The sequence below is a fragment of the Mobula hypostoma genome, chromosome 6 (assembly GCF_963921235.1).
Source record: "Mobula hypostoma chromosome 6, sMobHyp1.1, whole genome shotgun sequence".
Lineage (NCBI taxonomy): Eukaryota > Metazoa > Chordata > Chondrichthyes > Myliobatiformes > Myliobatidae > Mobula > Mobula hypostoma.
The window spans coordinates 136,201,284-136,228,872 of record NC_086102.1 but is presented as its reverse complement, the minus strand read 5'-3'; the positions used below and the strand labels follow the sequence as shown (position 1 = coordinate 136,228,872).

Here is a 27,589-nt window from a genome sequence, read left to right as displayed (position 1 = left end):
GATGCAATCTACGAGCTGCAGGAGCAACTCTGCTCATCAAGCAGCATCTGTGGAGGCTGAGGGAATGTAAATGTTTCATCTGGACTACCTGCAATTTGTTTGCTCTGGTTTATTGTCTCGCTGGTCACTGGGGTGGATAACTGGTCTTGATGCAAGATCTCCACCTGAAATCTTCCTTTGTCTTCATAGATGTTGTCTGATCAGCTATGTTTTTCCTGCAGTTGTTTTTTTGCTCCAGATTCCAGTATCTTTAGTCTCCCGTGGAATCTCTCTAGAGTTCCTCCAGCAGCCTGTTTCCGGCAGGCTCTTCAGAGAGCATTTGTATGCAATTTGCATCAGTGGAATTTAATCCAGACTCATTCTCCTGAAAGGGTGGGTTACTTCACAGCCCCGATGGAGAGGGAAACTTTACTTATGACACAGGGCTACCGCTTGGTACTGACGGATTTCAGTCGGGAGACGGAACACCACAGTCTGCAGTTCACTTCTCCACCGGGGGACGGCGCGCGCTCCAGCCGACGGAACTCGCCTCGTGCCCGTGCACAGTCATTCCTCGGGAACGCTGCGGGTGGCGGGGGCGCGCTTTGTGGCAGAGCAGGGGAGCTGGTCATTGTGCGGAGAGAGAGCCGTCGGTTCGGTGCGCGCGTTTGGAGGCTCCGATGCATTGTGAGTCTGTGGTCCCCGTTATGGCGGCGTCGGGTGGGACAGGAGTGGACGAGAGTGGGGGTGGGGGGTGAAGAGGAGAAAGGGAAAGAGAAGAAGAAGGAGAGAAAGAAGGCGAAAGTAAAAGTGTGAGGTTGGAGGAAGGGAGGGAGGGAGAGTTGGAAGCGGAGAAGAAGGTGTGAGTGTGAAACAGAAGTGAGAGGGAGAGAGAACAGGAGAGAGGGAAGGAAGGGGATTGAGGCACGGAGGAGTGGAGAAGGGGAGGGCTGAAGTGGGGGAGAAAGGAGAAAGAAGAAGAGCAGCGAATGGGTTGGGGAGGAAAGGGGGAAGGGAGGGTGTCGGATATAAGGAGGAAGAGAAAGGAGGGATGGAGGGAAAAGGGTGGTTGGAGAGAGGGGGAGGAGGGAAGGAAGGAGGAAGAGTACTGAAAGGGGCTCCTTGTGGCCCTTAGAGGGTAGCCTCCAGCATTAGGAACCGCACCAGGAGCTGAGATGCTTCTGGTGGAGTCTGTGTGGGATGAGGAGGTGGAGAGATACTACTAAAAAGGCAATTGAAGGATGGGGGGGGGTGGCAGGGTGTAGTGTGTTGTTTTGGGTTGCAGTGAGTTTGTACTTTCAGAGAGAAGGGTTGTGGTTTAGTTTGAGGGTTGGGGTTGATAAGAAAGAGAGCATGAAGAAGAAGAGTGGGTGTTTGGGAATGGTTGGATTGAAGGAGCAGGAGAAAGCATGTGTGAGGGGAGTTGAGAGATTGGTAGAGAATGAGATAGGGCTGGAGACAAGGCTTCAGAATGAGATGGTTGGAGATGTGAGTCAGAGAGCAAGGAAGATCTTCAGTCGGTGGGATTAGAAGATGGGGAGGAAGTAGGAAAGGGAAGTTGGTCTAGGAGACGATAGGACAGAAGCAGAGAGAACAAAGACTGGGAGAGAGGATTGGGTGACAGGGAAGGGAAGATTGGGAGGGATGGAGAAAGTGAGATGTTGTTGTGGACCTGGAATCAGGAGACAAGGTGGCATCTGCCTTGTAATGTGCTGACCCTGATGATGTCATTAGGTGTGACCCCACCTTCTTTACTCCAAAGAAGGGTAGACACTCTCCTCAACAGTCGTCAGTGAAAATAGCAGGCACCAATAACAAGTCATGAGCCCTGGCTGCCAACCTTCACTGCCCCAGACTCTATGATGGCATGCTGAACACAGAACACATTGTTTAATTCCCATCTCTAATGTATATATACAGGCTTCCTTATCATCCAGGGTTTATATTTGCCTTCTCCTTATTTGTTTAGAAAAGCTGTCATCAATTAAAATCAGTCAATTTTTAGTATATTAATTTTATTTCATTAACATTAATACTGTAACAGAGATGTATGTTTATATTTAATGCATGGGGTTGTTTCAGCTGTCCTGAGAAAATTCTACAGTTTAGTGGCTCACCAGCTTAATGTTCCAAATGAATTATTTTTATAACAGAGAAGCCCTAGAATATGATTTAAATCCGCTTTGGAGTTTGTTGTCATAAATCACTTTTGATGATCAGATGTGACTGTTATGTGCTGTACTGACACATTTATTCCTGGCCAGGCTGCTGTTCCAGTGTGCCTAATTGGCAGTTAACTGATAAATAATGGAGACTGACAGCGTACCTTGTACTTAAAGAGAGACCTGCCTGCTACTGTATGCTGCGATTGCTAAACTTAATTTAGTCTCAATTGTTACACATAATTAGCATTGCTATGTTGCAACACTTCCAATCAGTTTTGAATGTTTAGTGTAGATCGATCTCACTTCCCCTGTATTGACCCTCTGATTGCAAACCAAGTAAAAACAACTGCTTATACCGCTTCAATGCCCACCATAACTGAAACCCAGCTTATTACAGTGTAGCCAGGTGCTGCATGCCGTAAATATTCCTCAAATCTCCAAGTTTACTAGTGTTGACGATATCAAAGTGTTGTTTGCAGACTTTTAATCTGCTACCTTGGTTGGCATTCTAAAATCTGCAGTGTGTAATATGGTTGGTGTACACCAAAGACTCTTGGATATAACATATAATTGGCTCCAATAAAAGCACAGTATAAATTTCCTGTTGATCCAGTGTTCTTTGCAAGGCTTACCTGCTGTTGTAGTGAAGATGTGCATCTTTGCTGTGACAACAGAAAAGCAGGATGCTTTTAATGTGTGCACATCAGTCCCACCTGCCCTGAGCATTGGCTGTTGTCCATTCCATCACTAAAGTGTTAATTGGCATACCAGTACCATAGCTTGATTTTAGAAAATCTTTGGTCCTATTCAGCAAATGCTATCTTGGTGATATCGATCTGTGCATGAAGTTTCATCATTGAGTGTGTATTTATAGTTCCAGTTTGGACTCTGCAATAATTCATTCCCAGGAATCCTTTTGCTAAAAAACTGTGCAATCTAAATTTTAAAGTGAATGCAAAAGCCAGAATCTTTCAGAGTCAACCAGTATTGATTGAAGAAACCAAAATAAGGCAGTGGATATTTTGGAATCTGGAAGGTTTGTTGTGGTGTTTTCTTCTTGTTTTGCAGAAATTGCTGTATTTTCTCTGGCTCAGTTCCATGAGTGTGCGTTTGAATGTTTTATGTGTGTGTTTTGGCAAAGAATTTTAACCAAGGGAACACCTCAGATGTACCTGAAGTGCCATGTGAAAGAAGCTTGCCACTTTCAAGTGGAAGTCTTGTCGTTATGCCTTTCCCAGTTAAAAATAAATATTTCTTCAGGATAAATATTTTGCTTGTTTTTCCTCCACATTCCCTAACTACCTCACTGGCACCTGACTTAAGATGCAAAAGAGTAAAGACACTTGGTCTCAATTTCATCTTCAGTCATTTGCAGAACTTTTCTAAATGGTCATTCTCCCACAGTGGTTGAAATCACTTCCGAGAGTTTTAATTTCCAAGTACAATTGGATGTAGGAATATGGGCCATTTAGTAACCTGAGTCTGTTCACTGTTCAATAAAACTCATGCTAGCTCTGACTTAATTCCATGTGAAGTTGTTACCCTTAAAATGTGCACCTTTGATTGTCAAAAATTTTGTCACCCTCATTTAAAATTATAGCTGGACATACATTTCTGCTGTGGGAAAACTCATGATGAGGGCTTTGAATAAATAACAATAGATTGAAATTCAATTGTTCTATGGTGAGCCATCATGATGTTAGGAAGTTAATATAACAATTGACACCTAAAATATCCCTCCCTGTAAATGTCATAGTTTACATGTACCGTCGTCCCTCAGTATCCCCGGGGGATTGGTTCCAGGACCCCCCGCGGATACCAAAATCCGCAGATGCTCAAGTCCCTTGTATAAAATGGCGTAGTATTTGCATATAACCTACGCACATCCTCCCATATACTTTAAATCATCTCTAGATTACTTATAATATCTAATACAATGTAAATGCTATGTGAATAGTTGTTATACTGTATTGTTTAGGGAATAATGACAAGAAAAAAAGTCTGTACATGTTCAGTAAAGACGCAAACATCGTAGCTCTTCTGGGAACGCTGATGCTGCCTCGGCATCAGCCAATGCCGATTCTCCCGTGATCTTTAAGTTCTTGAGGCTGTAGAGCTTTACATAGCCAGCCAGCCATCCCTTACTAGCCTTAAACTCTTTCCTCTCGCTCACAACACAAGCAGCGAACGAACGAGACGCGAGGCAAACAATGCTCAAACAACGAGTGCTGGAGAGAGACTGAGGATCTGTGAAATGGCGGGAGGCTACAGCAGGGTATGTCTACACATCACTTCATTCGCGTGAATTCAGCGTAGTGCTCGGCGCACGGCAAATTCAAGTTTTGCTTTTTGGAACTTTCTGTCCTCTCCCATCAGATTCCTATTTGGGCCGTTTTCCTCTTCCATCTTGGCTTCTCACATCATTCTCTTTTCCCATTCCCCACTCTCCTGCCTTTCTCCTCATCTGGACTGCCAGCTTGCGCTCTTCCCTCTCCCCCTACCCTTTTATTGTGACTTCTGCCCTCTTTTTTTCCAGTCCTGAAGTAGCGTCTTGACCCAAAATGTCCTCTTCATTTCCTTCCACAGATGCTGCTGAGGTCCTCCAGCATCTTCAGTGTGTTTCCAGACCTTTATCTTTGGAGTTGCATATTCTAGTAGAGTGCATTGCAGACTCTGCAAGTGTATGAAATAGACATTGCATGTGTGAGAAATAAACTATACATTTAACTGAAAAAGACTATGTGAGAGAGACAGACTCTGTGTTTGCGAATGAGCGAGAGAAAGACAAAGAGATTGTGTGGACTAATAAAGGATATAAAATGTTGCGCACCTGCTCAATGTTCATGCACGTGGTTTCTCTGCACTGCTTTTGTTTATTTACACAACTGAAATGCTCTGAGAGCTCTTTTACTCAGCAATTCTGGGCTATTTGGAGCCTGGATCAGCATTATTGACGGTGAATAAGGCAGGAAAGATGGAAAAAAAGTCGCAGTAGTGTTGTCTGGACCGGAAGGTTTGAGTTATAAACAGAGACTGGATACACTAGAGTGTTTTCCCTGGAGTGAAGGTAGCTGAATCACATAGATAGGGTAATAAGCGGAGTTTTCCCAGGAAGGGGAGTTTGAAGCTAGATGACATTTATTTAAGGTGAGGGGGGAAGAGGGTGGTGGGTCTTTAGGTATGTGGGTGGAAGAGGTCTTTCCCACTCCCATTCCAACATGTCGGTCTATGGTCCATCGCAGTCTTCCTGCTGTTATTCCTCCACAACCAGTGTTCCCGCAGCCAGTGGACTCACTTTCATGGACTCTTCATCTAATGTTCTGGGAATTTATTATTTATTTATTAGTCCTTCCTTTTTTTGTATTTGCAGTTTGTTGTCGCTGTGCTTTGGTGGAAAGCCCTAGTTGGGTGGTCTTTCACTGATTCAGTTATGGTTATTATTCTATAGATTTATTGAGTATGTCCACAAGACATACAGTCTCAGGATTGTATGTGGTGACATGTTTGGACTGCGATAAAATTTACTTTGTAGTTTGAATTTTGAACAAATCAAGAAAGCTTCTCTTGTCAAAAAGCTTAGCTTTCATTGGAGATATACTTGTTAAGCTGAGTGACAAATGGTCCATCAGATTCTTAACTTGTGCCATGCCAGTGGTGGAAGGAAGGGCTTTAGAGAAGAGTCACTCACGGCAGGATACTGGTCTCTGAGCTGCTTTTGTGGCCACAGGCTTACATGATGAGTCAAACTGACCCTCAGCTCTCCATAAGGGTTAGTTTTATTTGTTGCATACTCATAAAAATATACAGTGAAATGTGCAGGTTGCATCAAATCAAATCAGCATGGTTTGTGCTGGGCAGCCTCAAGCTTCCGGCAAGCTTCAGGGACCCCATGATGTTGACAGTGGGAAATCAAATGATGTAATGCTTTTGAATGGCAAGCATTGGGTTTTCCAGTGATGCAGTACTATTGATTTCAAAAATATGTGGATAGGATCTCCCCTATTGCAGGTTGACATTTCCTGGATTGTTTGTGGGTAAGCCCGTACTTAATCAATCTTTGTACATGGATGTATGGGCTGCTTTGTTGCTGAGACTGGAAGTAGACTTGAATATCATGTGGTTACTCATGCATGTTATCACCTCTGTCCTCCGGATGGAGGGAAGCTCATCAATGAAGCGGTTGAAGATGGTTCTAGAACACTGCCCTGAAGAATTCCTGCACTTGTAGTGATAATCTTAGTCAGGCACAGGTATCATTCTGTAAGTCAGTGAGGCTTTGTTTTCAAGCCCATTTATCTTTGAGATGACACAAATTCAGAGTGGTTTAATTTAACCAGGGTTTTGCATATCTGTCCTATGATTTCTGCCCCCTTGGTTGTGCAATGTTGGTTTTGTAATATTTGTCTGTTGTTTGTAATGTGTGGTTCTGTTTGCCTAACTATAGAAAGGTTGTCATATAGAAAGTTTGGGAGGGGGCTGAAAAGCTTCACGAGGCTGCTCCTGGGACTTGAGTTATAAGCAGAGGTAAGATGCACTGGTACTTTTTGATCTGGACATCAGGAGGCTGAGAGATGATCTTGTAGAAGTATCAATAAGGTCACTGTCTTTTTCTTAGGGAAGACTAATTTTCTTGAGAAGTCTAAAACTAGAGAGCAAGATTAAGGGTGAGAAGGCAAAGATGCAAAAAAGACCTGAACAACCTTCCAGAGGAAGATGTACATTACGATGTTTCAAAGGCCTTTGGGCAGTGACATGGATATAGAAGGTTTAAAGGGATAGGGAACAAATGCAGGAATGTGGGACTAGATAGGATAGACATCCTGATCAAGATGGATAAGTTAGGCCTAAGGGTTTGTTTCCATTCTTTATGAATCTATGATCTGTAAACATTAGTGTTTTGATTATTTTCTGTAGCTGTTTGTGATATTTTAACAATCCATAAGCCTCCTTGAACCTTCAGTTTTTCCATATGTATTATCGTTCAGAATTTTTTTGGTACAATAAAATCTCTCTTGCTTATATTTAGGTCATAGTATTTCCCCTTAGTAAATTACTATCTGTTTCTTTCCTGTTATATTTGACATTGTTTAGAATAGAAATAACCATAAATCTAACTGTACAATCTGCCTCTGGTTAAAATCAATGCTTAAGATGTTTACAGAGGAAGGTTGCTGTACCTGTTCTCAGCCCTAAGTCACTTTGTTGGCTAGGGAGGATTATAGTGATTGGGAAACTCTGTCGAGAAGGCTTTAGTTAGCATTCTCAAGTGGGTAGAACTAAAATATGTGATGACAGTTGTAGCTGGCAGTAGTAACCCATGATAATCTTATTAACAGGGAATGGATGTTTGAAATATTTTCAGAGGCAGTCCCACTTAATATTTGTCTTGCATTATTTTAAATACTTTTGACTTAGATTCAGATTTATTTATCGCTTGTACAGTTCTGTGTGCTCGCGTGCGTGTACACACACACACACACACACACACAATACACACACACGTTTGTGAACCCTATAGAATTTTCTCTGTTTCTACATATATAACCTAAAATGTGATCAGATCTTTGCATGACCTAAAACGAGATAAAGAGAACCCAATTAAATAAATAACACAAAAAATTATACTTGTTCATCTATTTACTGTGAAAAATGATCCAATATTGCACATATGTGTTGGAAGAAGTATGTGAACCTTTGCTTTCAGCAACTAGTGTGACCCCCCCCCCCGTACAGCAATAACATCAACCAGACATTTCTGGTAACTGCTGATCAGTCCTGCACATCAGCTTGGAGGAGTTTAAGGCTGTTCCTTCTTACAAAAATGCTTCAATTCTGGGATGTTGTCCCAGAAGCATTGTAGAACTTCCAGATTGTCTTTTGTAAACTTGAGATGTGCAGCAATTATTTTTGTTTTGGAGAGCAGTCCACAATGTTGTGCCAACCATGTAATCTACTCTAGAAGCTGCCTAGAATTTCCCTACTGCATAGCGCTCTATTTTTCTAAGCTCCATGTACTTAAAGAGTCTCTTAAAAGACCGTATTGTATCTGCCTCTACCACCTTTGCTGGCAGTGCATTCCACACACCCACCACTCTCTGTGTGAAAAGCTTACCTCTGACATCCCCCTTGTACCTACTTCCAAGCACCTTAAAACTATGGCCCCTTGTGTTAGCCATTTCAGCCCTGGGGCAAAGCCTTTGGCTATCCACATAATCAATGCCTCTCATCATCTTATACACTTATATCAGGTCGCCTCTTGTCCTCCATCGCTCCAAGGAGAAAAGGTCAATTTCACTCAATCTATTCTCATAAGGCATGCTCTCCAAACCAGACAACATCCTTGTAAACCATCCTTGTTACCCTTGGGTTCTTTTTCACCTCCTTCAGCATTGCACGTTGTGCTCTTGATGTGTTCTTTGCAGGATGCCCGCTCCGTAGGGAGAGTAGCAACAATACTGATTTTTTGTCTATTTGTAGACAATTTCTCTTACTGTGGACTAATGAAGACTTGGGACTTTAGAAATGCTTTTGAAGCCTTTTCCAACTTCTTGCATTCCTACAATTCTTCTCGGGTCCTCTGAAAGTTGCTTTGATTGAGGCACAGTGCACATACACAGATCATTCTTGAGAAGAACAGGCTCGTCAGTAACCTGACTTTGTGCGTCTTTTTTACAGAGCAGGGCATGTCTACAACCCATTCCTCCAATCTCATCTCATTAGGTGGAACACCTGACTCTAAATAGCTTGTGTAGAAGGCAATACCCCAGAGGTTTACATATGTTTTCCAACATATACATGTAATTTTGGGTCATTTTTCTCAATAAATAAAAGAACAAGTATAATGTCCCTGTGTTATTTATTTAATTGGGTTCTCTTCATCTAGTTTTAGGAGTTGCATGAAGATCTGATCACACTTTAAGTCATATTTATGCAGAAACAGAAAATTTTACAGGATTCGCAAACTTTCTGGCATCGCTATAACTAGGGTGCCTAAGACTATTGTAAAGTACTATAGTAATTTTATGTACTGCTACCATGGGAAAAAAACATCATGACAAGTGAATGATGATAAACCTGATTCTGATATGGATCTGTGTTATGTACTTGTATCTGTTTATTTCATGCTTGTTATTTATTGCTATTTATTTATATTTGCATTTGCACAGTTTGTTGTTCATTGATCCTGTTTACAGTTACTGTTCTAAAGATTTGCTGAATATGCCCACAGGAAGAAGAGCCTCAGTATTGTGTGTTGTGACATGTATGCAGGCTGATAATACATTTTACTTTGAACTTCTGAGAGCGGGAAGGGGGAAGGGAGAGGGGAATTATCATTGGGGGGAAAAAAAAGGGAGAGGAGAGAGAACCGGAAGTACCGTAGAAGTACAGGTCAACCTTCACTAATCCAACTACCTGTGAACTGGTTCCTTCGATAATCCGGCACTGATCATGCTTAATGTGATCCTGCTGTAATTCGGCATTTTCACTAATCCGGCACTCCTCAGGTCCCAATGGTGCCGGGTTAGTGAAGGTCGACCTGTACCATAGTACCATTGTTTGGAACCAAATGACCCTGCCTGGTGTCTCAGGGCTAAGTGTTTCTGCACCCGTGCCAATCCCCCCCCCACCCCCCCACCACCACCCCGGCAGTCCTTTGCCACTTGCCCCACACCCCTCACACTGTGCTCCACCCTTATCACTCCCAGCATCCTTTGCTCCCGATAGATTTACAAACTTGCTCTCTGCTCCACTTTGACAAGTACAGTACTGTGCAAAAGTCTTAGGCATCCTAGCTATATATATGTGCCTAAGACAGTACTGTACGTCGAAACATTCAGTCTTCAGAGCAGAGATAAAGAAGAATTTCTTTAGTCTGAGTGTGGTGAATCTATGGACAGTTATGGAGGCCAAATCATTGGATATATTTAAAGCTGAGATTGATAGGTTCTTGATTCATAAGAACATCAAAGGTTATGGGGAAAAGGCAGGAGAGTGGGGTTGAGAGGGTTAGTAAATCAGACATGATGGAATGGCAGAGAAGACTCAATGGATTGAATGTCCTAATTCTGCTCCTATGTCTTATGGAAATAAGTTGTTTGCGTTAACAACAAACACACTCAAGTGTGCACTGGGGACAGCCGGCAAGTGTCACCGCATATCCTGGTGTCAATGTAATATCCCCAAGATGTTCCATAGAGCAACTCAAGTAGCATTTTGAGGTATTAAGTAGAATTTACCAACGGGTTCACATAAAGAGGTTTTGAATTTGTTTATTCATTGTTGGACTATGGGTGCAAGGAAGATCCCAAGTTCAATACCAGGTCTACTGAGGAGGAAGAAATTGGCCTTTCCTGGTTTAGGCAAAGGAAATTTATGGATTATTTTCTGCTCCTCAGTGCTGTGTTGCATGGAAGGCACACTCAATCAGTGTGTTACAGGCAAAGAGCACAATAAACAGAAATAGATTCCCACACCCATCTTCTCTTGAAAACTCTGGACCTGCTAACAAGGCAAGAGCGCAATGCTGCTGACAATACCACAGCCAAGACAGGACCTGCCCTCATCAGGCCCCCACCCATTTATCACAGAATGACTGTGGTTTATCCTTTCCCTGTGCTCAGGATCAATAGGTGGGAAAGTTCAGCAAGCGCTGCCAGCATAGAGAGCTGAGAGTCTGATAATGGTGGAATTAGAGTTTGAGGTAAAAAAAATAAGAGAAGGCAAAATAATGTATTGGTTAAGCCTCAGTAATACCGAGGTGTAAAAATGATGCATGGTTGAGAAAAATACATCCTGATGCTTTTGTTGCTGTGTATCTCAGTGGATTGGAGGATGGGGTGGTTTGTGCTGGATAAAATTTAGGTGACAACCAAGGATTATGATTAGGCACAGGAAAGGCAGCCATGTCTTGCAGTATACATTTTCCCTCAAAAAATTCATTTTTTTTCCTCCTCCTGTTCTTGCTGGTCTTCCCCACCTATTGAACCTGAGCTAAAGAAAAGAAGAAACCTTAGCCATTCTGAGATGATAGGGTGGGTGCCTTCTCAGGGCAAGCCTTGTCTTGGTGTGTGTCTCCAGCAGTGTAATCTTCTCACCACATTAGCAGGCACACAGTTTTCGAGAGAAGATGGGTGTGAGATTAAAAGCCATCTATTTCTGCTGAATTTGCTATTTGCTTGCAACACATTGCTTGAGCATGCCTCCCATGCAACATCAGCAGCAGAGCAGCAATTTATTGCCACCGAACTTTTGCTGCCCTGGAATTGCTTGCTTAGCCTATAGGCTATTGGGTTTATGCCAGCATGGCCCCAGGTAACCTTTTCCACTGAGAGACTGACTTCCAGCTCTTCTTGTCAAGGAGGTATTGGCTGCTCTGTCCCTGCTGAGGCCTAGCCCTTTTCACTCAGCCCTTCTGCAGGGTTTCTACCTGAAATATTGACCATTCCTTTTGCCCCACAGCTGCTACTTGCCCCACTGAGTTCCTCCAGCAAATCCCAGTATCTGCAATCTCACCCGTTTCTCCATTGATTACTAATGTGATCATTAGTAATTTGAGAAGGGGTGAGAAAAGAGAAAGTCATGGAAAGAAGGTCTGAAGGAGGAAAGAGATTTAGATAGCAAGGTGAGGGGGGCGATGCCACGTAGTTCCTGGTCATGCTCTGGCCTGATGTATTTGCATAGGTGCCAACAGCAGTGGTATTTGAGTTGCTCCTTCTCTGTGTCTTCCTATATCCCCAGAGTATTAGAAAGTGTTTTTAATTCCTCTCGGGTGAAAGGCAATGACTTTCTGTTACTTTACTTGAGCACTTTGTATGACCAGCTCTTGTAATCTTCATCCTGTCCTAAAGTATCAGTTCAGATAGGATTCAGTGAAGCCCAAGTTGTTTGGGTCTGAACAAAGATGTGAGAGATGCCTGTCTGCATGGCTTAATCCAAATAGATTTGCATTTCTTGAGGAAATATTGGTCTTGCTATTTCTGTTCAAACAATTATCACTTCTCCTTCCCTCAGTTTCCTTCCACCACCATGGACACCTCAATTGTTTTTTGCTGTGATATGCTTTTGTAGGCAGCCAATTTTATCAAGGGGTGGTCAATCAGTTTTGCGTGTGTGTGTGCGCACATGTGATAAATCTGCAGGACAGTGTTTAGGTCTCTGGTCTTCATAGACTTCCCTGCCAGTACATCCAACCTTATTTGCTCAACACAAAAATTCAAGTCCCTGCATCTTCTGCTCCTCAATTTGAGTGGAAGTAAATCATCTTCAATGCTGAAGAATTGCTGAAGTCTATGTTAGGAAGCAACAAGAGGATCTCTGCTGATATTTTTCTTATCCTTTTTAAAGAGTGCTGTTCTTGACAAGACCAAGACTTTATTTTCTGCAAATCTTGACTACCAGTTGAGCTCTGCACAAATATTTCATGCATTGTCATGAGATGCACATTAAAGCTTCGAGCAAAGCCCACTTTCTCCAGAATGCAATGTTAGCTTAGGTAGTAATGACAAATGCTGCAGGTGTATCCAAGGCAGGTTGGTTGTCTAGAAATGGGAGAACCATTGAACTAGAGAACATATGTTTGCACATTGTTCACACTTGATCTCTGGGTTTGTGGTAACCCACACACTGTTATTTCTGGTCAGCCCCTTACATTGCTGCCTTCTGGCCAAGCTAATTTAAAGAATGAGACACATATTTCTTAGACGTGAAAATCAGGTTGGAATCCTTTGATCAGTTAATAAAAATCTAAATATTACTAAAACTCATGCTCTGTCTGTCTGTTTGTGACCTCCAATTAGCGCAAACAGTGCATTACAGTGGCACTTCTTTTGGCTAAATCAAATTAAAATCCGCTAACTTACAGAATGTAGGCAAAGTTCAGTGTTATATATTCGTATAAAATTGCTCATTTGCAAAAATCAACAGGCTCCCTTTTAACCCAAGAGATGATTCGCCATCATGGAAATCGGGACACGACAGCCCGACGCATGTGCACAGCTAGCCTCAGCCACGACACCTGCTGGAGCAAAAGGGCAGGGCAGCTCTATCTCGAGGGGTCACATTCTGCTGATTACTATCAGCATGTGCAGGATTGGGACAGATCTAACTGCAACCCATCAATAAGAGATAATTAAATCTTATTGTAATAATGTACTTCGAGACACCCACAAAACCCTTTGCTGCAAAGGACAGCGGTGACTAAATCACATCCATTTAGGGGAGCACCAACCACATCATCAAGAATAATCAGCATCCTTTGGTGTTACTGCATCGTATCTTCTATCCCACATTAGGGTCAGAACAAACTGGTCATGCTAATTATGCTGCGCGGAAAGGGAAGGGGGACATTATGGTCAAGAGATGACGCCAAACGTCGTCGAGAAGCGGCAAGGAGAGGGAGAGAACAAGAATCGGATGAGGCCAGGGCCACATGACTCCGGGATCAAAGAGTCAGGACAAAAAAAGATGAGAGAAGAAGAGACAGAGGAGGAGAGGCATGCACGTCTCCAGGATCAGAGACAAAGAGCAAACAGCAGAAGAGATGAAGAGGCGGGGGATGAAAGGACTGCACGTCTCCAGAATGACAACAAGAGGCACAAGGATGGCAGATAAACCAGAAATGATGCCATCAAAAGTGTCCTTCATTAAACAAGGAGGAGCTATATTTGCTTTGCTACGCGTCGTTCTTCTTTAATAGACTGAGGTTTCCTACTTCAGTTTCCAAAGCAAAGCGATATCAATGGCATTCAGGAAAATTTAATGTTCATTCTGGTCACATCAGACTGCACTACCCTTCTCTCAAAGGGTGCCCCAACAGGTCACCCTGTTGTCTAGTATTTTAATAAAACATGTATTTGGACTAAGCTTCAAGATACTGATATGACTGAAGTAGGGCTAATAATAACATACCGCAAACATTTCAGGATCTATTAGCTGATTGTAATTCCATTGCAATGTAACAATAACAGACTGCATGGTCCTGTTAAATAGATTGATTTTAGCTAAGGATTAATTAGGGTGTCTCGGTTACCACGTCAGCTTGGACTAATCAAAGGGGAACCATCAAAGATCCAGACATCTTTGTGAATTGCCATAACACCAGCATTATAGATATCCAGAGGGACAATGTCTGTTTTTTTTGACAATAATTCCCTTAAGTTTTATTTATTTGCTCAAGTTAGTGAACGTGAGTGGCAGAAATGCAATTTGACATTGTTCCCTAATTTCTCCTGAGGAGACAGTTATAAGTCCACCACATTAGTGGATCATGTATCACATGTGGGTCAGATTGGGTAGGAAGAGAAACTTCGTTTTGCAATAGTCCAAAAGTTTCTTTTGCAAAGACAACATTTTTGTTTAAGTTTCAGATTTCTTTCTTCACTTTACTTGCATTTAGATTCCTCAGTCTCCAACTGGACTTGGGTCTGCTGCTAATTAGAGCACAGAATGGTAAAGCACAGGATCGGGCCTCTTTGGCCCACAATACCTGTGTTAAACATGATGCCGAATTAAGCAAATTCTCTTCTGTCTGCACATGTTCCATATCCCTCCAGACCTTGCTTGCTCATGTGTCTAACAGCCTCTTAAATATTATCCTCCCAGTAGCCCATTCCAGGCACCTATTACTCTGTTTTTTAATTTTTCCTCTTCTCACCTCAAATACATGTCCTCTAGCACCTGACATTTCTACCCTAAAGAATCCAGATTTCTGGTCTGCTCAACCATTAGATTATTCTGCGATGCGAATGGTATATTTTGTAGAATCAGCATGAATTGGCATGTTTAAGAGAAAAATTTTGGAAGTGAGAGTCAGTGAATTTGCTGATTTGTGATGTTGAATCTGTTTTATTGAACCATTACCATACAATGGCAAAGAAAAAATTTCCCCCTATAATGCAGCCTTTTATACGTGTTTTGCCACATTAAATTAATCGAAGTGCAGTGAATACATTTGATGCCAGTAATTTCAGATTTATATTTATCTTGGAGTGTTAATAGTTTTAATTTCATCATTTCCATGTTGAAAGCATGAAATTCTGGCCAGTTGAGTGATATTATTTGATCTGCTCTCTCTATTGACCAATTTCCCTCGGGATCAATAAAGTATGACTATGACTATGACTATACCCTCATCCACTCCTATTCTGAACCTAATTATTCGGGATCATAACACAGAGCAGCTTTTTAAAAAATGGTGTTCCCTATGTTGGATCCTGAGAGCAGACGTGGAACTCTATGATATCATTAGGCCTATTTCCATGCTGTTTTACTCTGGACTCCATGGCACCTGGTTTGCAATGATCAATCACCTCTAGAATTAACCAAGCCATAAGAAGAGAGTAATGCATTAGAAGAGAAGAATTGTACAACATTGGAAAAAGGTGCGAAATATTGGAAAAATTGCAACCTGTGAGTTTCAAAGCACTAGTTCAGTCTTGAAGTTCAGTGGATATTTTCAAGCTCCTTCCTTGGTTCCTTCTGTTTTGGATGTATGCTAACCAGTCCAAGAGATATCTGAGCTCGTTGTTGAATCTTGTGTCTTTGAAAACAAAGACAGGTGGCTTTTTCTAAATATAAACCCCTTAGCCAGCTGTTTCTATGGCGGATGGTAGTAGAGCTAAACTTTTCAATGAACGTGTTATTTGAAGAACCTTGCGTTTCTATTGCATCTTTCATGACCCGAGGATATCCTTTGCAGCTGCAATACCAACTTAGTTCCAGTGAGCCTTAGGTAATTCTTTGCAGTCTCGGAGTCAGTGGAATAGTTCTGGAATGTAATCACTGTTAAATCATACACAGAACAATTTTCCTGCAGTGGGTCAAGTGACAATCATCAGATAATCTGTTCTGGTGACGTTATTATTTGAGTGATAAATGCTTGCCAGGATACTAGGCAGTAATTACTCTGCACTTCAAGATAGTGCCGTTTAAATCCATCCAGGAGAGCACTGGGTTTAACATTTCTTTTTCACCACTGCTTCTTAAACTACAGGCAGCAGTGCTCTGGAGTGCCTGCGTTTTTTTTGTGTGTAAGACTCAGGAATGGAGCATGAGCTCATATTACCTCACGCAGGCACGAATAAACCTGGCTAAGGCAGGGAATGGTTTTTGTGTACTGTCGAGTCTGCCTTGCTATAACTTCAAAATGTGATGCAGAACAAATATTTAAAACAGATGAATAAGGTATTTATTCAATATTTTACTGCTCATAAATGTAGTTTTGTGGGGGATAGCAAATTGCTAGTTTACAAGCTTGATACTCTGACTGATACAGCAGTTTCATCCAAATCCCCATCACTGTTTCCTTGTTTTAAAGGAACTTGTTAAACCGTGTAGAATCGGACATTTTGTCTGTGGGATGGAGGGTGTGGGGAAGAGAGGAGCCACTCCAAGATACAGTACTGCGATCAAATGGCTGGTAAACAGACTGCACTGGAAATAATTGAACCTTTCCAAAATGACATGTGCAGATCAGATGTTTTGTTTTACAACTCTGCTTCCTGTTTAGATCACCATTGGCTCACACTGAATCAATCAGTCCTTGGTCAACGGGTTTTGTCAGTTATTCAGCAGAGTACTGGAAGCTCATTTTCAAAGTGCAATTCCAGTGTTAACCTTTCATTGGTGAAATCAAATGTACACAGTAACGACGTTTGCAGTGAAGGCCATGCAGGAAATAACTGATTTGACTTCCATAGCCTGAAATGTTTTTATACTGCTGATGTTTCCACTTCAGTTGTATCGTTATGTTCCCTAAAACAGTTGTTAAGACTTTTACATAATTCATTGTAGAGAGAGATGCTGAGAGCAGTCCCAGGGCACTGTAATTTAAAATGCACTTTTGAAAGTAATTAATTTTAAATCCTTCTTTTCATATGTTTGGAAAAAAAACAAGGGGAGTGAAGAACATACCACTGATAAATTTTGAAACAATACTTGAGTGCAAAATTCACATTGATTCTCAGTTGACTGAGATAAATAAAATCCAATTTAGGTTGCTTCAGGGATTTGCACAGTGTGGGTTCAAGGTATTTTGTGTCCGATTTCTGTGAGCTATTTAGAAGGTAATTATTTAAATAGTGAACTTTTGAAGGGCAGGATGGAAGGGTTTTAGAGCTACTCACCAGAAACATGTTTTCTGCTGAGTATCAGTCTGAATAATGAGCATTTCTACATGTCAAGGAATTCCGGGGATGTTGGGTTAGAATAAGGAAGTTTGACAGTTCTGTTTAATATCAGAGATTGTATACAATACATGACCTGAAATTCTTACTCTCTGCAGACATCCTCAAAACAGAAGAAAAGAACCCCGAAGGTCACTATCCCCAAGCAGCATTAACCTTCCCCCCCCGACTTATTCTAGCATAACGCAACAGCATTTCCAATGCCCACTATGCCAGCAACAGGAAAGCCCGCAGAGATAGACCGTAGTCCACAGAACATCAAGAATTAACTGTTTACTCCAACGTTTTCCATATCCCACAGGCCCTCTCTCTCACTAATAAGCGAGAGACAGATATCGCTCCTTCCACAGCGAGAGGGGAGACAACAGTTACTATTTCAATGTTACAGTCAGACTGAAGTGTTGCTTTTCTACTTTGAGTTCCCCAACTCGGTTATTGTGTGCAGCGCCCTCCAATAGCCACTCCCACTGTCTTCGAAGTTCCGACTCCTGCTACAGTGCGTGACGCCGGTGAGAATTAGTGACGCACAGACCCCGAAGTCACCCGACGTCGGGCTGAATCTGGATGTTCCAAAACGCAACCAATCAGTGAGTTCCAAGAATCTGCCATTGTGCAGAATGCAGTTTTTGAGTGTCACTGCAGATCAAGATCCCTTTCGGACCCCAGCCACCCTGGAAAGGAAAATATAGACACTAGAATAGGAAGAATTTAACTATTTCAGTGATGAGCTGGGTGAAGTCGCTTGCTGGCGCCATCTTTAACTCCGCCCGCAAAGTGGTGCTGAACTAAGAGGTCAATTATCTTATTGAAGCTTGAGAGTCAAACAGCCTACTCCCGCTTTTGATGAAGGGTCTCTGCCCGAAACGTCGACTGTACCTGTTCCTAGAGATGCTGCCTGGCCTGCTGCATTCACCAGCAACTTTTATGTGTGTTAGTCCCGCCTTTGTTCTTATTTTGGTCTATGTTCTGTTGTGGTAGTTGAGCTCAGGTGCTGAATGACATCTGCACTTGCATTCACCAGTGTGGTGTAATTGAGCTTTTTATATCTGAGTGTGGAAATAGGTTTCCATTCTCATCCACACAGACTGGTTTGTCGATGTCATTCTTTGCCCCTGCCTGCAATCATAAAATGTAGTGTAAACCTTTTGTTTTCAAATCTAGAAAATGCACTCATTGATTGACCCACCAGTGAAGAGCCCTATCATTGGTAATATTAAATGTTGAATAGACATGAAGTGAGTATGAGGAGCTGGAATCTTTTTTCCACCTTGTTTTGTTCACCAGGTTGGACTAGACTTGTAGTCTTGCTTCTTTTTACAGTACTATCCTGGAATTTGTCCAGAAACAATTCTGCAAGACATTTGGTCTGATTTATGCTTGATTACTCTTATCTCATTATTCTGTGAGCTTATTACTAATATAAAAGGACGTACATCAGCGGCAGCAACAGAGCTTTACCAAGAGGGATTTCTCGCAGGTTGGCAGTCGTTCTTTAGAAAGGGAGCTTTGAGAGCATTTGTCCATTGTACGTGGCCTATCAGCGGCTATAACTGGAGCACCAGTCATGAGGTAGATAACAGGGAAGGTTCAGGCATAAAAGGGAGACACTGCCTAGCGGAGCGGTCATCGATGGAGTGATCTGAGGCAGAGTGGTAGGACTTTGGCTCATTTGGGCTTCGGCGATAACGGGTTGAGACGAGGTAAGTTACCTGTGAGGAATAGAAACAGGAAGTATGTATGTGAGGCTGGTGTTCTGTATTCGGTGTCAGATGTGGGATGTCCGGGAGACTCCCAGCCTCCTGGACAGCCACATCTGCACCAGGTGCATCGAGCTGCAGCCCCTTAGGGACCGCGTTAGGGAACTGGAGATGCAGCTCGATGACCTTTGTCTGGTCAGGGAAAGTGAGGCGGTGATAAAGAGGAGCTATAGGCAAGTAGTCACACTAGGACCTCGGGAGACAAGTAAGTGAGTAACAGTCAGGAGAGGGAAGAGCAAGAGTCAGATACTAGAGAGTACCCCTGTGGCTGTCTCCCTCAACAATAAATACCCCTGTTTGAGTACTGTTGGGAGGGGACACCTATCTGGGGGAAGCAACTGTGGCTGCGCCTCTGGCACAGAGTCTGGCCCTGTGGCTCAGAAGGGTAGGGAAAGGAAGAAGGCAGCAGTAATAGAGGACTCTATAATTAGGGGGTCAGACAGGCGATTCTGTGGGTGCAGGAAAGAAGCACGAATGGTAGTTTGCCTCCCAGGTGCCAGGGTTCGGGATGTTTCTGATCGCATCCACGATCCTGAAGTGGGACGGTGAACAGTCAGAGATTGTGGTACATATTGGTACTAACGATATAGGTAGGAAAGGGGAGGAGGTCCTGAAAGCAAACTGCAGGGAGTTAGGAAGGAAGTTGAGAAGCAGGACCACAAAGGGAGTAATCTTGGGATTCCTGCCTGTGCCATGTGACGGTGAGTATAGGAATAGAGTGAGGTGGAGGATAAATATGAGGCTGAGGGATTGGAGCAGGGGACAGGGATTCAGATTTCTGGATCCTTAGAACCTCTTTTGGGAAAAGCGTGACCTGTACAAAAAGGATGGGTTGGACTTGAATCCAAGGGAGACCAATATCCTGGCGGGGAGGTTTGCTAAGGCTGCTGGGGAGAGTTTAAACTAGAATTGCTGGGGAGTGGTAACCGAACTGAAGAGACAGAGGAAGGGGTGGTTGGCTCACAAATAGAGAAAGCTTGGAAACAGTGTGTGAGGGAGGATAGGCAGGTGATAGACAAGGGATACGCTGAAATCGATGATTTGCTGCTGCTTATGAGTGGGAGGGGGAGTTGGGGGTTGCTTTTGGGGTTCTAACATTTAACTGTCATTCATTCTTTGGTGGCACTGCTCTGTTTTTGTGGACTTTTGCAAAGTAAAATAATTTCAGGATGTATATTATATGCATTTTTCTGATACTAAATGTACCTATTGAAACATGGAGAGGATGTTTCCAATAGCGAGAGAGTCTAGGACCAGAGGGTACAGCCTCAAGATACAAAGACATCCCTTTAGAACAGAGATGAGGAGGAATTTCTTTAGCCAGAGGGTGGTGAATCTGGAATTCATTGTCATAGACTGCTGCAGAGAGCAAGGCATTGTGTATATTTAAAGTGGAGGTTGATAGGTTCTTGATTAGTAAAAGCATTGAAAGTTGTGGAGAGAAGACAGGAGATTGGCATTGAGACAACTAATATATCAGCCATGACAGAATGGCAGATCAGACTCCACAGGCTGACTGGTCTAATTCTGCTCCTATGTCTTATGGTCTATCTTTCCTGTTAATACCACTCATAATTTTATAGTTTGCTGTGAAGTCACCCCCTTAGCCTACTACATTTCAGTGAGAATAACCCCAGCCTATCCAATTACTCCTTCCTTTTACTGTTCTCCATTCCTGGCAAATACTGATGAATCTCTTCTGCACATGCTCTTTGACTACCACATCCAGTCGTTAGGCAAACCAGAACTGTAGATGGTACTCCAAATGTCTTAGTAAAGTTTTGTACACTTGCAACAAGACAAAAATATGCTCCATTTTCCCACAGCCCCTCCCTCACCACCACTTTCTTCATTGCCTCTGCTCTTTGAAATATAAAATTGAGAGTATTTGCTGGCAATGCTGCATTTGGAGACGTGGAAGCAAGGTAGACAGACTGTAGTGCAAAGTCACACAAATGTCTGTCACGGCAGAGGAGTAGGAAGCTACAGCAACTTCACTCATTAAAAACAAAATGGTCATTTTACTAGAAAAATCTCTAGGCCATAGGATAGTTTTTAAAAATATAAATTTTACTTAAAACAATGTGATCTTCCTTATTATTGTCACTGTCACCAGCGCCCCATTCCTCTGGAAATATATTGAATGTCGTGTTTTCTCCCTTTGTGCTCAGACAAGCGGCAACTCTCCATCAACACCTCAACAGTGAAATTCCCCGTAGCGGCGTTACAAGTTACATCATCTGAGGTATATTTCCCTTGACACCCTCTGTGTACATACATCTATTGATGCTTCTGGACACATCTTCAGTGATGTTCCTGGAATCATCGGGTGTTTCAGGTCTTTCAACATCATACGACCTCCAGGTGACCCAGCCGGGGCTGATCAGACCCCAGCTTGTGTTCAGGTGGCTAGCTACTTATGACTTCATGGCTCCCCTCTTTTGAGCCACAGCCATCTTGAGGCCATCTCTGCCGCATCGGTGGTACTGCGGATGGCTCTCCTCTTCCTGGTTTGCTTGCCCAAGGCATCCTCTCTGCCACCTTCCAGTCAAGTTATATAAAAGTAACCAAAAACATGTAAATGAACTGAAACAATTCAAATCAGATGTATAGTTAACAGAAGCTTCCTTCAAAGTGAATAGAAACAAAGGGGGTATTGTGGGAATGTCACACTTGGCTGCGGCATCTCAATGGATGCACATAGGGAAGTCCCATGATCAGCTGAGAACTAAGTTTGGGGCTTCAGCATTTGCAATTAATCCTTAAATTGTTAACCAGTTACCCAGAGAACAGCCTGTTGCTGCCAGTATTTTACCATTGTTTAAATTCATGATGGTTTGTCAGAACTGGGCATTGCCCACCCTCTCAGCTGTTGTGCAATCCTGACCAATTACTGACCTGAAATATTAATCCTTCCCACAAATGCTGCTTGATCTGCTGAATATTTCTCCCATCCTTTTCATTTCAGATTTACAGCATTACTTTTACTTTAGACTTTATTGTCACCAAACAATTGATACTAGAGCGTACAATCATCACAGCGATATTTGATTTTGCGCTTCGTGCAGAATTTACACACTATTTGCTTAAAATGACCGAGCAACACGATCAGGACATGAGCCGTGCAATAAAGTTTGAGAAGGACATAACGGCGACTAAAGTAAAAGTAATATTTGAAAAAAAAATTCTGAAAATGGGGATGGGAGGACTTGAAATTGACACTAATAGCTGGAGCAGAATGGGGAGATATTAGTGACATTAAAGCCAATAATGATGTGTATTCTAATTTTAAAAACTAGACCAATGCTGAATGGGAAGAAATGAAATTTTCTTGTTTTTTTGTGTCTATTTCACCAGTTAAAATTAGAGAACCGCTCACTGTGTGGCACAGTAGTGTCGCGGTTAGTGAGGCAGCAGTGACACAATTACTTCACAATGCCAGCGATCTCTGTTTTGGGTTTGTACATTCTCCCCTTGACTGCAGGGCTTCCTCCCACAGTCCAAAGACATTTGTCAGGGTTAGTGAGTTATAGGCATGCATGTGCTGTGTGGCGACACTTATAAGCCGCCCCAGCACAATCTGCAGACTGTTTTGGTCATTGACACAAAATGACGTTTTTCACAATGTTTCGATGTGCATGTGACAAATGAAGCTGATAACAGAGCATTGAAGTAACAAGTACACATGAATAGTGGCAGTAGAAGTAGTTCTGTGATCTCTTGAACTGATATGAGAAGAAATACTGCACTGAAAGTCTTTTCTCACCCTGTAAATGACCCTGGATGAAGAGGTAGAAGGGTGGGTTAGTAAGTTTGCTGATGACACAAGGTTGGGCGTGTTGTGGATAGTCTGGAGGGTTCTCAGAGGTTACAGCAGGACATCGATAGGATGCAGAACTGGTCTGAGAAGTGGCAGGTGGACTTCTACCCAGATAAGTTTGAAGTGGTTTATTTTGGTAGATCGAATTTGGAGACAGAATATAATATTAGTGATAAGACTCTTGGCAGTGTGGAGGATCTAAGAGATCTTGGGGTCCGTGTCCACAGGACACTCAAGGCTGCTGCGCAGGTTGACAGTGTTGTTAAGAAGGTGTATGGTGTTTTGTCATTCATCAACCATGGGATTGAGTTCAAGAGCCGTGAGGTAATGTTACAGCTATATAAGATCTTGGTTAGACCCCATTTGGAATACTGTGTTCAGTTCTGGTCACTTCACTACAGGAAGGATGTGGATGCTATAGAGAGAGTGTAGGGGAGATTTACAAGGATGTTGTCGGGATTGGAGAGCATGCCTTATGAGAAGGAATGAACTTGGCCTTTTCTCCTTGGAGCAATGGAGGATGAGAAGTGACCTGATAGAGGAGTATAAGATGATAAGAGGCATTGTTCATGTGGATAACCTCAGGCTTTTTCTCAGGGTGGAAATGGCTGTCACAAGGGGGCATAGTTTTAAGGTGCTTGGAAACAGGTACTGAGAGGATATCAGGGATAAGATTTCCACACAGAGAATGGTAGGTGCGTGGAATGTGGTGGCGGTGGGAGAAGCGGATACAATAGGGTCTTTTGAGAGCCTCTTAGGTAGTAACATGGAGCTTAGACAAATAGAGGGCTATGAGCTAAGGAAATTCTACATAGTTTCTACAGTAGGTTCCATGGTCAGCACAACATTGTGGGCCAAATGGCCTGTAATGTGCTGTAGACTTCTATGTTCTAATTGTACTGTTCATGAATTTTTTTAAACAATATTCTCAGTACACTCTCCTGTGTAATCACTGTTTTCCATAACTATACACAATGCTCCAGCTGTGGCCCATCCAATGTTTTATAAAGTGGTACTGTAAATCTGCCAACTAACTCCTCTGCTTCAGAAAGGTGATGTTTATAGAAATTGAGTTTATTCAAAGTTTGAGTTTGATATCTTTTTGGCCTCTTTAAATGAAAGCTATGTGGATGTTGAGCACTTCATCTCTATCTGCAAAGTGGAATTACTGGGTGGCCAACTGTTTCAGTTCCTCTCCCTGTGCCTGTTCCAACATACTGGCCCATGGCCTTCTCTTCTGACATGATGAGGTAGGCCACTCTCAGGTCGGAGGAGCAGCTCCTCGTATTTCATCTATGTAGCCTCCAACCTGATGGCATGAACATAGATTTCTGCAACTTCTGGTATTGTTTCTTCTTCCCCCTTCCCTCCTTTTCATTTCCCTACTCTGACCTTTTAGCTCTTCTCCTCACCTGCCTATCACCCCCCCCGTGCCCTTCCTCCTTCCCTTTCTCCCATGATCCACTCTTCTCTCCTGTCATATTCCTTCTTCTCCAGTCTTTTGCCTTTTCTACTTATTATCTCCCGGCTTCTTACTTAATCTATGCCCCCTCCCCCACCACCTGGTTTCACCTATCACCTTCTAGCTTGTCCTCCTCACTCTCTCCCCCCCCCCCACCTTCTTATTCTGGCTACTTCCCCTCTTCCTTTCTAGTCCCAAAGAAGGGTCTTGGCCTGAAGCATCGACTATTTATTCATTTCCATAGATGCTGCTTGACCTGCTGAATTCCACCAGTATTTTGTGTGCTGCTCTGGGTTAAACAGAACAGACACAGGAATAGCTGTGAGTTTGTGGATGAACAGGTTCGCTGAGATTTATTAACTGCAGCTCTTACTTGTGTGAGATTTGCCACCACCACACTCCCCCCCACCAAATTTTCTGACTAGGGTAAGGGAGCCGTTAATTTGAGCTAGAGACAAATTAGAATGGAAGACCATGACAGCCTTTGGCTGTAGAAGCAGATCATTCTCTGCAAATAAGTTACTTCTGACATGACTTAGTAAAACTGTAGTTTGGCATAATAGATGGAAGTTCCAAAGTTCCTAATCACAAGTATAAATATTAAGTTGCATTGTGCAAACGGTCAAGTTACTGAATTGGGCATCTGGCTCCATCTGAAAGGTTACAAACAGCGTGTTTATGGGATTCCAACCAGCTTGTAATTCTGTAGTTGTTGAAGTTGAATACAACAAAATGCAAATTAGCAGGATGTAAACCCAAATTTGAAAGCTTTTGGTACAATTCTTATAGAACATAGAATAGTACAGCACAGTACAGGCCCTTTGGCCCACAATGTTATACCGACCCTTAAACCCTGCCTCTCATATAACCCCCCACCTTAAATTCCTCCATATACCTATCTAGTAGCCTCTTAAATTTCACTAGTGTATCTGCCTCCACCACTGACTCAGGCAGTGCATTCCAGGCACCAATCACTCTCTCAGTAAAAAAAACCTTCCTCCAATATCCCCCTTGCACTTCCCGTCCCTTACCCTAAAGCCATGTCCTCTTGTATTGAACAGTGGTGCCCTGGGGAAGAGGTGCTGGCTGTTCCCTCTATCTATTCCTCTTAATATCTTGTATACCTCTATCATGTCTCCTCTCATCCTCCTCCTCTCCGAAGAGTAAAGCCCTAGCTCCCTTAATCTCTGATCATAATGCATAATCTCTAAACCAGGCAGCATCCTGGTAAATCTCCTCTGTACCCTTTCCAATGCTTCCACATCCTTCCTATAGTGAGGTGACCAGAACCGGACACAGTACTCCAAGTGTGACTTAACCAGAGTTTTATAGAGCTGCATCATTACCTCGCGACTCTTAAGCTCTATCCCTCAACTTATGAAAGCTAACACCCCATAAGCTTTCTTAGCTACCCTATCTACCTGTGAGGCAACTTTCAGGGATCTGTGGACATGTACCCCCAGATCCCTCTGCTCCTCCACACTACCAAGTATCCCGCTATTGCATTGGCTTCTGGTCTTTTTGGAGTTCTTTCAAGAAAGCTTTGAAGTTGCTGCTCCTAGTTTCATAGAGCACAGAAACAAGCCCTTTGACCCAACTGGTCCATACCACAACATTTACCCTTATTTATGTGGTGTTACAGGAGCACAATCAAATGAAAAGCCACCAAGATAAGTAACTTAAATGCCAATTTAAAGGGAGGCAGAAGACTGCAGGTGCTGGAATTTGGAGTCAAAAAATGCTCGAGGAACTTAACAGGACAGCAGTATCTGTAGAGGGAAATTGACAGTCAGTGTTTTGGGTCAAGATTCTTCATAAGATTTGGGAGCAGAATTAGGCCATTTGGCCCGTCGAGTATACTCTTTCATTTCATCATGTCTGATCCAATTTTCCTGTCAGCCCCAATCTCCTGCCTTCTCCCTGTATCCCTTCATGCCATGACCAATCAAGAACTGAAGATAGCTGATAACGGAGCTTATTCGGTGCGGCAAACATCAAACGGACAAAATTTAGTGAAAATAGCGAAAAAAAAATGCCACGACTTACAAAAAGATAACTCTCAGGAAAAGACAGTAACAGCTTCATGATTTGTCCACTGTGAATTATTGGCAGCTCGGGCTCCCTCCCTCTGAATTGCCCTGTTTCTAGGCACCAGGACATACCAGGCAATGATACATCGCAGTGCATGACTCCCCTGCCAGTAGAGTACTGGAACAGAGGTGTTGTTGATAGGTTTCTGCCGAGATATTGGATTTAGCCAGATGCATTCCTTCAGATCAGCATAGTTTTTGGACCTTTCTTCATCTATAAAATGCTGGAGGAAGTCAGCAGGCCAGGCAACATCTATGGGAAAAAAAGTACAGTTGATGTTTTGGCAGGACTGGAGAAAAAAGGCTGAGCAGTAGGTTTGAAAGGTGGGGGAAGGGGAGAGAGAAACGCCAGGCGATAGGTGAAGCTTGGTGGGTTGGGATGAAGCAAAGAGCTAGGAAGTTGATTGGTGAAAGAGACAGAAGGCCATGGAAGAAAGAGAAAAAAGGGGGAGGGGAGCAGCACCAGAAGGAGGCAACGGGCAGGCAAGGAGATAACATGAGAGGGAGACAGGGGATGGGAAATGGTGAAGCGGGAGGTGGGGTGGGGTGGTGGAGGCATTGCTGGAAGTTTGAGAAACTGATGTTCATGCCATCAGATTGGCGGCTACCCAAACAGAATATAAGGTGTTGTTCCTCCAATCTAAGTGGGGCTTTATCCCAACAGTGGAGGAGGCCATGGATGGACATATCGGAATGGGAAATGGAATTAAAATGAGTGGCCACTGGGAGATTCCACTTGTTCAGGCGAACAGAGCATAGATGCTCGGCGAAGCAATCTCCTAATCTATGTCTGGTCTCAATGATATACAAGAGGCCACACCAGGAGATCCGAGTAACACATACACAAAATGCTGGAGGAACTCAGCAGCAGGGTTTTGGCCTGAAATGTCGACTATAAAGGGTTTTGGCCCGAAACGTCAACTGTATTTTGTTCCATAGATGCTGCCTGGCCTGCCAAGTTCCTCCAGCATTTTATGTGTGTTGCTCAGATTTCCAGCATCTGCAGATTTTCTCTTGTTTGTTCTCTCTTCATCCATTGCAGGTTAGGTTTCGAGAGCTTTACCTGTCAGTAGTGGCACTAGCTGGCAGGCCCAGTCCTCCTCTGGCCATTGCCGTGTCCAGGCCATCCTCTCG

At 43.0% G+C, this 27,589-nt stretch overlaps 1 protein-coding gene across 1 annotated transcript in view; it reads left to right on the top strand.

Moving 5' to 3' along the window:
- The first annotated feature begins 595 nt into the window (after nt 1-595).
- LOC134348430 (SH3 domain-binding protein 4-like) overlaps nt 596-27,589 on the top strand; it is an 83,065-nt gene continuing 56,071 nt past the window's right edge. Inside the window, exon 1 of the mRNA XM_063051797.1 lies at nt 596-666. The gene's annotated coding sequence lies outside the window, so the exon portion shown is untranslated. The remainder of the gene's footprint in view (nt 667-27,589) is intronic.